The 13,839-nt window shown below is 48.2% G+C and overlaps 1 protein-coding gene, 1 long non-coding RNA gene and 1 other non-coding gene across 8 annotated transcripts in view; 1 reads left to right on the top strand and 2 right to left on the bottom strand.

Annotated features, from left to right (window-relative positions):
• Positions 1 to 2,406, bottom strand: part of CEMIP (cell migration inducing hyaluronidase 1) — a 162,791-nt gene extending 160,385 nt beyond the window's left edge. For 4 of the 6 annotated variants that reach the window (XM_049704969.1, XM_049704976.1, XM_049704982.1 and 1 more), the window contains exon 1: positions 1,057 to 2,406. The gene's annotated coding sequence lies outside the window, so the exon portion shown is untranslated. The remainder of the gene's footprint in view (positions 1 to 1,056) is intronic. The other 2 variants (XM_049704999.1, XM_049704987.1) reach the window with 1 other exon arrangement.
• LOC117196008 (uncharacterized) lies at positions 1,826 to 13,773 on the top strand. The gene is made up of 3 exons (XR_007474928.1): positions 1,826 to 1,966; positions 5,348 to 5,511; positions 11,040 to 13,773. It is a non-coding gene; the product is annotated as an uncharacterized LOC117196008 (long non-coding RNA).
• On the bottom strand, positions 8,636 to 8,708 carry TRNAA-UGC (transfer RNA alanine (anticodon UGC)). The gene has a single exon. It is a non-coding gene; the product is annotated as a tRNA-Ala (tRNA).
• Positions 13,774 to 13,839: the final 66 nt, after the last annotated feature.

The following is a 13,839-nucleotide window of genomic DNA, read 5'->3' as shown; positions in this document are numbered from 1 at the left end:
CCCAAAATAAATAAAGATGCTTAATTGTTTTTACTCTCCACGGGCCTTCGCCAGTCACAAACAGAAGCAGATCTTCTGAATTTCTTGCGATTTTAAAATGAAGGAAGATACGTCTTCTGTGTAGGTGAAAATGACAAAATGAAGAGCCTTAGCCAACGTCATTTCTTATCAGAGGAGGGAGACGTTTAATTTACTCAGATTAACCCCTACAGGTTCTCTCCACCCTGTTTCCAAGCAACCAACTCGAAAAACCCTCTACTGGGCTAAAGAGGAACCAATGGAAGCTTCTTTAAAAGTGTTACGGACCTGGGAGGAAATGATTAGGATCGGAAAACAGCATAGCTGCTTTTTGCGCGTGCATCCAAACTCATTCTCTGTGCAGGTGTTCTGTCTGATTCTTCTCCATTCTGTCACCGTAAGTGTGAAACTAATATCGCCTCCCAGTACCATATTTACTAAATAATTTAATGAAACGGAACATGACCCTATATCGTGTGCAGAAAACTGTTTGAGGGAGGTCCCTAATTAGGTCTGGCATTATGTCACTGCCTCAGTCGAACGCTCAGGCGTCGCACAGTCATAACACCTCGGAGGGCCCCGTGGGGCTGCTGAAAAGCCAGAGAAGCCCACCAGCCTCACCATCCCGGAGGTCCTGTACAGAGCTCGGCTGCAGGCTGACCTAGCAGCCGATCACAAACCACGCAGGCTCCCTTTATCTTCCTTTTGAGTGGCTCACGTCGCCTTGGGACCGGACACCGAGGGTTCCCGCAGACTACTGGTCCCTCTCCTCCTGCCCTGTGCCCTTACTCTGAGTCTGGGAGGAAAGCCGCGCGACTTCCCCGGGAGACCCAGGGCCACAGGCCGGGAGTGGAGGAAGCGGCTGGGAGCTGTCCATGGTGGCTCCGCGCCTGGGCACGCAGAGCCGCCGGCTCCCGCCCCCGGGCGCGCCCGGGATAACGCTCCAGACCGCCGGAATGGAGAGAGAGACTCGCTCCCAGGCTGCAGCCAGGCACTGGCTCACACATCAAAAGGTTAGTTTAAAAAGGGAGTTCTCACCTGTGGGCAGCGTTGGCTGCATGAAGCAGGACTCAGGACCTCAGATCCGGCTCCTGGCGGCGCGCCGGGGACGGCAGTAGTGTTGGACCCTTGGGGAACGGCGGCCGTCTCTGAGAACGCGGTCAGCGAGTCTGCGGCGGAGGACCTCGGCGCACTGAGCTCCTTTCTCAAGAGCACATGCGTCCGGCCGGGTCCATTCCAGAATGTCTCTGGCCCTGGTTCCCAGAGCGGCGAGCTGGAGACCTGGCCACGGCCCTGGCCTGCGCTCCACCAGGTCCCTGACTTTCTTCCCAACCTAATATGACCTTTCTTGGAGCTGACGACCCTTGCCAGGGACCGCCGAACCCTCTTGCAGCGATGGCAGGTTGGGGCTCTCAGCCTAAACAGCAGTAGGGGCCCTCGTGTCATCTAATATTCAATTGCCTCCACCCGTCGCGTGCCAGAGCGATGCTGGGTGCCTAGCGCCGTCGGGGAGTGCGCGAGCGTGTAGGCAGCGGGAGGCGGAGGGAAACACCAGAAGGAAGACCGTGCTGAAGGCCGAGCAGCAGGGCGCAGACCTGTTGCCAGATGCATGCCCACTCATGCACAGTGTGAGACGGCTCCTTATGGGCTGGACTCCGCGACCTGACCCTCGGAGCAGTCCCTCCTCGGCAAGACACTGTTTGGGGCGCAAGCCCCCCCGAGACATTCAGAACGGGGGAACTCTAAGGAAAACGGGTATCTGCCCCCGGCTGGATGCGCTCCGGGGACACTGGAGCCCCTGGCACCTGCTGCTTCCAAAGGCTCACACGACCTCAGAGAAATCCCACAGCGGACAGAGACAAGGACGTGTGCCCCTCAACAGACACGTGGACAGACAGACAGAGGCGGACCGCACAGCACTGAGTGGACAAACAGAAGCCAATGACGGGTAACGTTTTCCCTATCACTGGTGGAGGCGCTGAACCCCCAGTCTGCCCTCCCCTCTGAGGCTGGGCAGTACGCGCAGCCCTGGCGCGCCGAGCCCGGCCCTCTTACCTCCCGGTCGGTAGCCAAGACAGTGGCACGCCTCGCGGGCCAGAAGCGCAGCGGCCGGAGCGGTCGGGGGCACACTGACGGGCCCTGCGATCTCCCGGGACGTAGGCAAGCGGAGTGGTAGTTCGTCTGGGAAAGCGGGGCTCAGCCCCTGACCACGCTCAGCTCCTCCGGCCCCGAGCGCCCCGCCGCCGACGCCCGCCGCGCCGCTTGCGCTCGCCAGGCTCAGCCGGGTTGCAACGCGCTGCGCTCGCCCGCGCTCCCCAGCCGCCGGCCAGAGCGGCGGCTTTTATAGCGAGCTGCCGCTTCAGCTGGCCGCGCCGGGCTGACTCCTCCCCGGGGCCCCTGACGCCCGCGCGCCACCGACCCGCCCCCCGCTGAAGCTCCCTCCCTGCCCAAGTGGGGCGGGGGCCCCGCGCCCCGGCCGGACCCGGGCGGGCTCTGGCGGCCGCTCTGGGAGACGCAGACCCGAGCCTGCGGAACCCGGGCGCGCGAAGTCCAGCGGCAGCAGCCGGGTGAGGGCGCTGGAGCCCAGGACTCGGATGGAGCAGCCGCAGTGGGCCGCCCAGAGCCTGTTCTCCGGACTCAGAGGGCTTAGAGTGGCGGGTGCGCAGGGTTAAAACCCCACTCGCGTCCAGGGGTAGGAGAGGCTACGGAGGAGGAAGTCCCGCGTCTGGAGCAGAATCGCGGGGGAGATAAGGTTCAGGGTTATTAAGCCTGAGAATCTTTTTTTAACTTGGGGTGTAATAGGGAAGAACAAATCTGACCCAATATTAGATCTGTTTCTTTTACTTTAACCTGTGTATTCTATTGCTTTTGCTTCGAGTTAACATTGTTGCCTGTAGCCTGAAATATACAGGATAGCCCGTGATAAACCTCTGACCTTTAAGAGTATGACACTTTTTCATGCATAAAGAGATACAAAGTTGCAGAACAGAGAATAACAGTCGTCTTGTTGGAGATTTACAGGAACATCGTGACCTGACCTAGGTGGACAGCTGCAGGAGCAAAGGATTCCTACACCAAGAAGTTTGCAATAACCAACCACGCCCCTCCCTCACCTTGCCTTTAAAAATGCTTTGCTGAAACCCTTTGGGGAGTTCTGGGTTTGGGGGGGCACAAGCCACCTGTCTCCTTACATAGCCCTGCAATAAACATTTCTCTGCTCCAAATTCCCACATTTCGGTTGGTTTGGCCTCACTGTGCGTGGGGTACACGAGCTTGCATTTGGTAAGGAGACAGTGGCTGTAGAAAGAGATCCTGGTCTAGGACCTAGCATTCCCTCCGAGAGGAAAAGGCGTGGGGCCTTGGGTTGAAACCAGAGTCAGACACGCCAGGTATGTGACTGCCCACGTGGGTCTTAACCTCCCTGGACATCAGTTTCCTCATCAGGAAAATGCGTTCTCTGATGCTTCCTTACTGACTGGTAGGATTTAAGTGAGGTCACAATAGTACAGGTACCTAGCACACGGCAGGTCTTCAGTAAGTTAGAATCCTTCCCGTACGTGGGAGAGGGCTCTGTACGTCTCTAAGTGGACAGACTGAGGTCCTCAAGGGTCAGGGCAAGAAGGCATGACTGCTCTACATATTCCCCTGCCCGGGGAAGCAGTGCTAGTGGAACGAGCCCATAGCAGGTCCCTGGGGCACGTGGAGTCTCCTCTCAACTCCGCCACTGACTCACTCTGTGACTTGGAGTCCTCTACTCTCCTTCTCTGTTTGTTGTATTCCGTCCCATTTTTTTCGAGCTTACAACTCAGTCCCTCATCTGTTTAGATGGAGCCCTCCTAGGAGATATACTCCTTTCTCCCTTCCAGCCAGTGCCATGTGAGAACTAACCCGGCAGGGACAGTCGTCATTCTAGGCAGCACACGCCGCTTCGTGAATCCATGTCTGGGCGTTGGGGCCATAGTCAGACAGAAGCTGCTGGAGTCTGTGTCCATGTTTTCTGCATTGGGACAGAAGCCTTGCTTACCTGGCTAAGCTAGGGAAGCAATGCATTCTCTCTCCGGGCCTTTCTCAGGAAGCTGACCTTGACTGTCACTAGGTCTGTTATCGGGATTCTCTTTCTTGACTTCTTGGGAGGAGGTAATGAGCTGGGTCCTATGGTAGGTTTCCCTCCCCAGCCTTTCCTTTCCAGCAAATTTAGAAGGAACCCACCCAAGTGCCCCACGCTGTACCCTAATTCCTGATTTCTTTCTTAAGAGAACCCCCCAGATTCCAGGACCCACAAGCATGTGGAGGATGCTGAGCTTTCGGTACAGGTGGAGAAGGGTCAGCCTTGAATTAGCCTTGCTTAGAGCAATGAGAGGAATAGGTGGGATTCTCCTCTCTCCCATCAGGAGAGAGTAGATTTGGGGCCTGCAGGGAATGAGGTCTCTGGAGAGAAGCCTGCACCACAGGCGTCTGAGAGATGAAATAGTAAAGAAGGATTCTTGTCTGCTGACGGGCTCTGAGAAGTGCTTAGTCATGTTTTCTCAAAGCACAGAAATGCCCAGCACGTTCCTTGGTGTCCAGCTTTCTTTATCACAGACCAGTGCCCCGGGGAAAATGAGCGATGCTGATGAATTACAAACAGGCTCTGCTTGTCTAAAAACAGATTCTTCAGGCAGAGCTCCATTCAGCACTTCCACTCAGCACTCGGTGATGGACGGGGTACGTGGGTAGTTCTTTTTTTGGATGAATGTTGGCAACATGAGCCTGGCATAATTACTACCCATACTTTCCTCATGCCGAGGTCTTACTCTTATACATGCAGACACCGGAGCTGGTCAAGAAAGGCCGCATGGGGTTTTCTGGTTTTGGGCAGAATCTCTAGATAGAGAGAAATAGCCTGTCTTCCTCAGGTGAGCTGCTGCCCCCCTCAACCACATTCTTGTAGTAGAATGGCCTACCTGCTCGCTGCTCCCGGAAGCTGCCCAAGTCTGGTGTTTTCAGTCGGCTGGCAGGATCCAAGTCTGTCACTTAGAGCAAGGGTCACCGCACTCTACCCTCTGGCCGGCAAAGCCAGCCCCCTGCCCCTATAGCAGCCTGCCTGCGTGATGTTTAAAAGCTGGCCACAACTGTGGCTTCGTCCTTCAAGCCCCAGACTTGGTTTTCCCAGGCAAACAGCAGGCAAACATGGGGCAAGGAGGGGCATGGAAAGTTGGGAAGCAGCTGGGGGAGCGAGTGGCCGTTGGCTTTAAGGCTTCCAGCAGACCCCGCAAAAAAATAAAACCTCGGGGATGCCAATCTTAATAGCAGCTCGCAAATAATGGGCATACTTCAATTCCACCAACAGGGGTCGCCCTTGGACACCAAGCCTGAAGCTGGCATCCGAAAAGGGAAATTCCCAGCCATGGGCCCTGGGGCCAGATTTCCAAGACTCATAACTGCTCAGTTCCTGTTTTGTTGGATGCCGATGAGGTTGCCCAGCTGAGGAGAGACAGGTCCTCAGTTTTTCTGGTGAGTGGAGGTCTGCACTGGAACTTGGGACAGGAAGTCCTAGAACACTGGCCAGCCACTTAGGAGCTCTGAAAATAGATTTCTACATCTTTCTCTGCAGTGTCCTCATTACCATACAGAAAGAACATTCTTTCCTGTGTTTCTTCTGTCTAAAATACATGTAAACCTGTGTGCCTGTACATGATGTTTTCATATCACTTTGTTCTTTTTCCTAAATGCAAAAATCATACGTGTTCTTTGCAAAAACAAAAAAAAACTTCGAAAATTCAGAAAATGAACAAAGGAGAAATCAACTAACTGCAAACATAATGTATGTACATTACAAAAAGCTCAGAAAATATAGAAAATCACAAAGGAAACATATCACTTCTACTCAAGATCATCTCTGTTAACTCATAGTGTATAACCAAGTATTTTTCCATGTATAAATTACATATACAGATGCACAGATATGTACATGTATGTAAGTATTCCATAAGTAGTTCAATGTTTAGCTCAAAATCCTTCTCTTCCACCAGCTCGCACACTTTGGGAGAGCAGGGGTTAGAGTCTCCCAAGTTCACCCCTTTACCTACAGTAGCGCCTATAATGTCCAACAGAGAGTTGGTGTGTAGGAAGCGTTTACATGATAAATAAATGAATACACAGATAGAGCATTTTCTTTGGCTGTGCCGCGTGGCTTGCAGGATCTTAATTCCCCGACCAGGGATTGAACCCAGGCCAGAGCAGTGGAAGAGCCCAGTCCTAACTATTGGACCACCAGGGAATTCCCCAGATGAGGATTTTTAATTAAAATGATATATTCATACATGCAGTTCATGGAAAAAGAGACCCAAATAGTTCATAAACATTTGAAAAGAGGCTCAACTTTGCCCATAAACAAAGAAATGCAAACTAATGCTACACTGAAATCCCTATCAGATTGGCAAAAATCCAAACATTTGCTGATACCACCTTTGTTAGGGGATGGCGTGAGGTTGGAGAACAGAGCCTTGCCTCATACCTTGCTGGTGAAATTTCCATTTGGTACAACCTCTGAGGGTAGTCTGCAAAGACTTTTGAGAATGTACATAATATTTGACTCAGCGGTTCCACTTATAGGAATTTATCCTATAGATAGTGTTGCACCATGTGTGAAATGACATGTGCAGGGTTATTCATTGCAGCCCTATTTGTAATCACAAAAAATTAGAAAAGCCTAAATGCCTATCGGTAGGGCTAACTAACGTATGTTACATTCACATAATAGAATACTAAGCAGCTATATTTTTTTAAAGAATAAAGATCAGTTTTATGTATTAAAATGAAAAATCAAAGTGTAAATCAATGTATATAGGAAGCAGCCGTTTGTCCAAAAGGGGAAAGGAAAAAGGATATATATTTGCATTTACTTAGAGATGCATAAGAAATCATCTAGAATGCTATACAAGAAACCAATAACATGATTTCCTGTCTGTTGCTGGTGATGGTTTTGGTGGGGCTGTAGGATGATGGAACAGACAGGAATAAGAAATAGACTTTTCCTTGTGTATGTTTTTGTGCTTTTTCATTTTTGAACCAAGTAAATGTGCTACCTAGGAAAAAAGTGAATAAATTTTTAAATGGCAAAAAAATTATGCCATATATAATAATAAGCCTTTTTTCACTTAATCATATACCATAAACATTTCCCCAAGTCTTAAATCTCCTTCAACATTATCTTTAAACTGTTTCCTAATATGGACATAATTTATATAATCAATCCCCTAATACTGGTTTCAGTATTCTAAATAAGGCTATGATTTTGAACACCTTTGCACTTCTCTCTCGTTATTTCTTCTGGATAAATTTAAGTTTGCATCAGCTTATTTGTTTTATTTTTGGCTGCGTTCGGTCTTCGTTGCTGCACGTGGGCTTTCTCTAGTTGTGGCGAGCAGGGGCTACTCTTTGTTGTGGCGCACAGGCTTCTCATTGCGGTGGCTTCTCATGTTGCGGAGCACGGGCTCTAGGCGCACGGACTTCAGTAGTTACAGCATGTGGGCTCAGTAGTTGTGGCTCGCCGGCTTAGTTTCTCTGCAGCATTTGGGATCTTCCCGGACCAGGGCTTGAACCTGTGTCCCCTGCATTGGCAGGCAGATTCTTAACCACTGGGCCACCAGGGAAGTTCCTGCATCAACTTAAAGCCAACTTACCCTCTAGAAAAGTTAGACCAGTCTCCATTCCAACAATCCACACGTGAGTGTGCCTCTTCCCCTGAATCCTCTTTAATACCTGGTATTCTTTTTTTTTTTTTTTAACCCATTGCCAAAGTAGTAGGAAAATATTATATTTCATTGTACTTTTAGTTTTCATTGCTTCTAGTTAAACACTTTGATGTGAGCATTTCTAGTTCTTCCTTTGGAAGTTGCCTGCTCTGGAAGAGAATATATCATGGGCCAATCACACCAAGCATTTGTGAGCTTAGTAGATGTTACTGAAGAATTGCTGCAGGGAGGGCTCTAAACTGCCTTGATATTAGACAGTGTCCTGGCAGGTCACAGAAGCATTGCTCGTTTCTCCAAAGATACACAACTGGCCAACAAGCACATGCAGAGATGCTCAACATCACTAATCATTAGAGAAATACAAATCAAAACCTCAATGAAATATTCCTTCACATCCATTAGGATAGCCACTATAAACACAACAAAACAAAATTAGAAAATCACAAGTGTTAGCGAGGCTGTGGAGAGATTGTACACTATTGGTGAGAATGTAAAATGATGTAAGCACCATGGAAAACAATATGCCATTTGTGAAAAAATTAAAAATAGAACTACGATCTGATCCAGCAATCCCACTTCTGGGTCTATAGCCAAAGGAATTGAAAGCAGGGTACTGAAGAGATATTTGTACACTCATATTGATTGCAGCATTAGTCACAATAGCCAGAAGGTCCCAAGCGTCCATCAACTGATGAGGAGATAAACAAAATGTGGTATATCCACACAATAGAATATTATTCAGCCTTAAAAAAGAGACGAGATCCTGACTTGGATGAAACTTGAGGACATTATGCTAAAAGAAATTAGCCAGTCACAAAAAGACAAATACTATATGCCTCCTTTGGGGGGGGGGCCATGCCACACGGCTTGCAGGATCTTAGTTCCCTGACCAGGGATCGAACCCAGGCCCCCTGCAGTGCAAGCACAGAGTCCTAACCACTGGACCGCCAGGGAAGTCCCTATACGCCTCCTCTTTAATGAAGTACGTAGTCAAATTCATAGCGTAGAAAGTAGAACGGTGGTTGCTAGGGGCAGGGGGGACAGGGAGCCGTCGTTGAACAGAGGTAGAGTTTCCTTTTTGCAAGATGAAGAAGTTCTGGGTATTGGTTGCACAACGGTGTGAATACACTCTGAACACTACTAAACTGTGCACTTTAAAGTGGTTAAGATGGTAAATTTTATCACAATTTTTTTAAAAAAAGAAGCATTACAAAGGAATTATGACTAGGGTTTTCCTTCCAACACGGATGTCAAAACATGATCCTTCTCTACTCAAAACCCTCCAATTTACTTCTCACTCGGAGCAAAATCTGGAGACGTGATGGGCAAGGGCCCACCTGCTGCCACTGCAACCACAGTCACTAGGCATCTTGCTTGCTTGACTCTAGACCTCTTCGGCGTCTTGCTGCTTCCTCAACGCATTAAATACATTGTGTTGATACTTGCTGTTTCTTCTGTCTGAAATGATGCCTCTTCAACTATCTGCATGACCCCATCCCTGACATTATTCAGGTCTCTGCCCAAAACTCACACACTCAGAAAGGTCTTTCCCATCTTTCCTATAGTCTCCATCACCATCACTCTCTAGCCCATCCCCTTGCCCTGATTTATCTTCCTTTAATTTTTTTTCTTTTATTCGTTGTTTATTACCTATTGTCCCGATACCGCTGGAGTGTAAATGCCAGTGGATCAGAAATATAGTCGTTTATGGGACCTTCCTTGTGATGCAGTGGTTAAGAATCCTCCTGCCAATGCAGGGGACACGGGTCCGAGCCCTGGTCCGGGAAGATCCCACATGCCGTGGAGCAGCTAAGCCCGTGCTCCACAACTACTGAGCCTGCGCTCTAGACCCCATGAGCCACAACGACTGAGCCCGCGTGCAGCAACTGGTGGAGCCCGCGCACCTAGAGCCCGCGCTCCGCAACAAGAGAAGCCACCGCAATGAGAAGCCCGCACGCTCGCCGCAACTAGAGAAAGCCCGCGCGCAGCAACGAAGATCCAGTGCAGCCAAAAATAAATAAAAGAAATAATTTATTTTAAAAAAGACTCAAATGTTGCTGCCATTGGGATACTTTTCCTGCTCTCCCCCATCCTGAGTTCTCATGGAAGCTTGTAGAGAATTCTGTTGTAAAATCACGGCACTGTGTGTGTTTACGGCACTGTGTGTGTTTACGGCCCTGTGCGTGTTTGCGCCCCTCTCTTCCTCCTCCTCCCCACCTCCGGCTGTGAGCTGTGTGGCACAGAGATGCATCTTACCCATCTCTCTGTCCCCAGCCTAGCACAATGAGAGATTCAGTAGATGCTCAATAGATGCATTAATGGATAAATAACATTTCTCCACTGAGATTTATACTGTACTCTCAAAGAGAAACTCCTGGCATGGGAAATAATAAATACATATGAGCGAAATGGTATTTAAATACTCCATGAAATTCCGAGACAGCCAAGCGGAAGGGTTTTGTTTTGTTTTTATTGCTAATACCCTTAGCCAGAACCTGGATACCTCATGGTTTCAGTGGCAACATAATAAACACATTTGACATTTTTTTGTAATGCCATGAAATGTTCTTTCCAAAAGTATAGAAAGTACAGCGGTGTGGGAATGAACTGTATTTGAACTGCCACTAATGTATAAAGTAGAAAACTAATGAGAACTTACTGTGTAGCACAGGGAACTCTACTCAGTGCTCTGTGATGACCTAAATGGGAAGGAAATCCAAAAAAGAGGGGATGTACGTATAGCTGATTCACATTGCTGTACAGAAGAAACTAACACAATACTGTAAAGCAGCTATACTCCAATAAAAGTTTTTTTAAAAAGTTAAAAAAATAATATTATATAATTACTCTTAAGCTTGCATTAATAAAATAACACATTTTCTTGAAAAATAAATAAACTGCCACTAAATCAATTGTTCTTGGGCATCTCCCTTTACCTCGATCACCTCTTGTATGAAAAAAGAAGGGGGTGGGGCTTCCCTGGTGGCCTGCCGATGCGGGGGACACGGGTTCGCGCCCCGGTCCGGGAAGATCCCACATGCGGCGGAGCGGCTGCGCCCGTGAGCCATGGCCGCTGAGCCTGTGGTCCGGAGCCTGTGCTCCGCAACGGGCGAGGCCACAACAGTGAGAGGCCCGCGTACCGCAAAAAAAAAAAAAAAAAGAAGGGGTGGTTTTGGTGTACGTGTCATAAAAATGTGACTGCCTTTCCATGTCACCCCTTCTTTACTCAGTACTGCCTCACACCTGGCCCACTTTAGGCATTTACGATGCCCTCTTCCCCCGTAGGTGTCAGCGGCTGTCATCTCGGACTAAATCCAATTTTCTGCATGGGGTGCTGAAGGAAGAGGCCTCTGCTCTATATCTGAAGCAAAAAGCTGGATTCATCGTTTGCAAGGCAGTGAACACGGCAGACTGCGGATCTCCTGTGGAGTATTTGGGAAGTGTGGGGCTGGGGATTAGACGACTCTTCACAGCGGGAGTATTCAAGCATTAAGTGACCTTTAGCGAAGGCAGCTTGGCCACCGGAGCAAGGCTGTTGCTGATTGGCCCTCAGAAGCATGTGTACTGACCAGAGGAAGCTGTCCTCGGGACTCCTGGTTACTTGTTCCAGTGGCCAAAGAACAGTGAGTCTTTTCTTGAAAGGGAGGATAGGAACTGTTCTCGGTAGGATCCCTTTTTTATTTAAATGTCAAATAATCCAGCTCAGAGATTTTCAAACTTTACCATGAATCAAATCCGATCACCCAGAGGGCTTGTTAGAGCAGACTGTTGGGCCCCTCTCCTGCAGAGTGTCTGATTAGGTAGGTCTGGGATGGGAGCCAAGAATCTGCACTTCTAATGAGTTCCCAGGTGATGCTGATGCTCTGGTCCAGGGACCACACTTTGAGAACCACTGGTCCAGTATCATCGGAGTTGTAGTTAATTATTTGCTGTTAAGAAAATATCTAGGGGCTTCCCTGGTGGCACAGTGGTTGAGAATCTGCCTGCCAATGCAGGGGACACGTGTTCGAGCCCTGGTCTGGGAGGATCCCACATGCCGTGGAGCAACTAGGCCCGTGAGCCACAACTACCGAGCCTGTGCGTCTGGAGCCTGTGCTCCGCAACAAGAGAGGCCGCGACAGCGAGAGGCCCGCGCACCACGATGAAGAGTGGCCCCTGCTCGCCGCAACTAGAGAAAGCCCTCGCACAGAAACGAAGACCCAACACAGCCAAAAATAAATAAATAAATAAATATTTAAAAAAAAAAAAAAAAGAAAAAATATTTAGGGAATTCCCTGATGATCCGGTGGTTAGGGCTCCGTGCTTCCAATGCTGGGGTCCTGGGTTCAATCTCTGGTCGGGGAAGTAAGATCCCGCAAGTTGTGCAGCGTGGCCAGAAAAAAAAAAAAAAAAAGAAATATATATATATATATATTTAACACAATAAGTTACTGATGAGTCTAAGAATTCTGTAAATGATTTTGTAAAATGGTTATTAATCACAGCCACATCTATATACATTTGAAAAATAATGGTAAATACATAGGAGAAAGATAATACTCCTTCTAAAGTTAATGACTAGAAAATATGAATTCCAGGACATATTGTAGTAATTCTGTCCTGTCCTTCTCCTCCTCTTCCTTTCCCAACTTCCGCCTCAGAATGTGTGACCCATCCCGTCCTGGGGAATCCTAGACCAGGTACTTCCCAAGGATCCTCCCAGGTTTGTGATTCTATGTTTGTGGCAGATCGTGGTTTAACACATGAATTTCTGGTCAAGGTATGAGCCATGTTAGTAAAGTGATGTAAACTGAAAATACAGGAGGCAAGGAAGTTTACAAGACAATTGGGAGAGGAAGAGAGAGAGAGGAAGAAGAAGAAAGAAAGAGAGAGAGAGGCTGGCTGCCTTTAGAAATTCTCCTTCGTATCACCAAGGAAAACTGTCCATCTTTGTATCAGTGTAAGTGCTGGGTGATATCAGATTGTTGTGGTTCGTTGAAGATAAACCATGTTGCAGGCAGGACACACACTGTCCTCAGAAGGAAAGTTTGGCACGCCCCTGCGTTTCTACTGTGACAGTCTGAGGTAGGGCCATTGCATGTAAATGAATGGAAGAGAAATGGAAACACTCTGTGTTTCTGAAGAAAATTTTTACAAGGAAAATTCTGATTAAACAAAAAAACCCCAAGGGATACTAGGACACACAAAAGCCATGGCTCTGCGTGATACAGTGCCGGGAGTGAATGCTGCCATTTTCCCATGTCTTGCCAAGAAGCTTTTACTAATGGGTTCATTGGAAAATCCTTTCAGTAGAGACCACAATGTTCTGTTTCTACAAGTGCTAATAGCTAGTATTTTTATTGAGAGCTCAGTATGTTCTAGGCTCATACAATCCTCACCTAAGTATTATGAGGTAAGTACTAAGTCACCCTTATTTTACAGGTGAGGAAACTGAGACACAGAGAGGTCACATTGCGTCCCTGTGACACACAGGGAGTAGCCAGTGGAGCTGAGATTCAAGCGCAGGCAGAGGGACTCCCCAGATGCATGTTGAACTGCTAGGTCATAATCCTCTCAAAAGCCTAAAGATTCGACCCCCTTAATCACTTCCTCGGCTTGTTTGTTGTTTCCTTTAGAACACGTTATGAGTTGATTTTTTCATCTGTTCACCTGTTATTGTCTGCTTCTCCTCCTAGCATATAAGCTGCGAGAGGATAGGGGCTTTGTTCACTGCTGCATCCCCAGAATCAAGTGCTTGGGCTCATAAACATTTGTGGAAGGAAGGAAGGAAGGAAGAGAGGGAGGGAGGGAGGGAATTCTGAGTATCAGTCAGCTTGATAGATGAGGTCTGATTAAAGGAATGCCTGTTATATTTTGTTATTTTCTATCGACCGCTAATTATGCACCGAGCGGTCTTGTTTTTAAAGAAAAACCCATCTGTGTCTTGCGCTGAAAAGAACAGAGGTCATCTTTAAGGTGACAGCAGGCAGTGCATAGGGCAAAGCACTGCCCAGCTACATCCATCTGCCCTTTTTTTTTTTTTTAATATTTATTTATTTTTATTTTTTTGGCTGTGTTGGGTCTTCATTGCTGTGTACGGGCTTTC

Source organism: Orcinus orca, chromosome 2 (genome assembly GCF_937001465.1).
Source record: "Orcinus orca chromosome 2, mOrcOrc1.1, whole genome shotgun sequence".
NCBI lineage: Eukaryota > Metazoa > Chordata > Mammalia > Artiodactyla > Delphinidae > Orcinus > Orcinus orca.
Note: the sequence above shows the minus strand (reverse complement) of the source record. Positions and strands in the feature narration are given on the sequence as shown.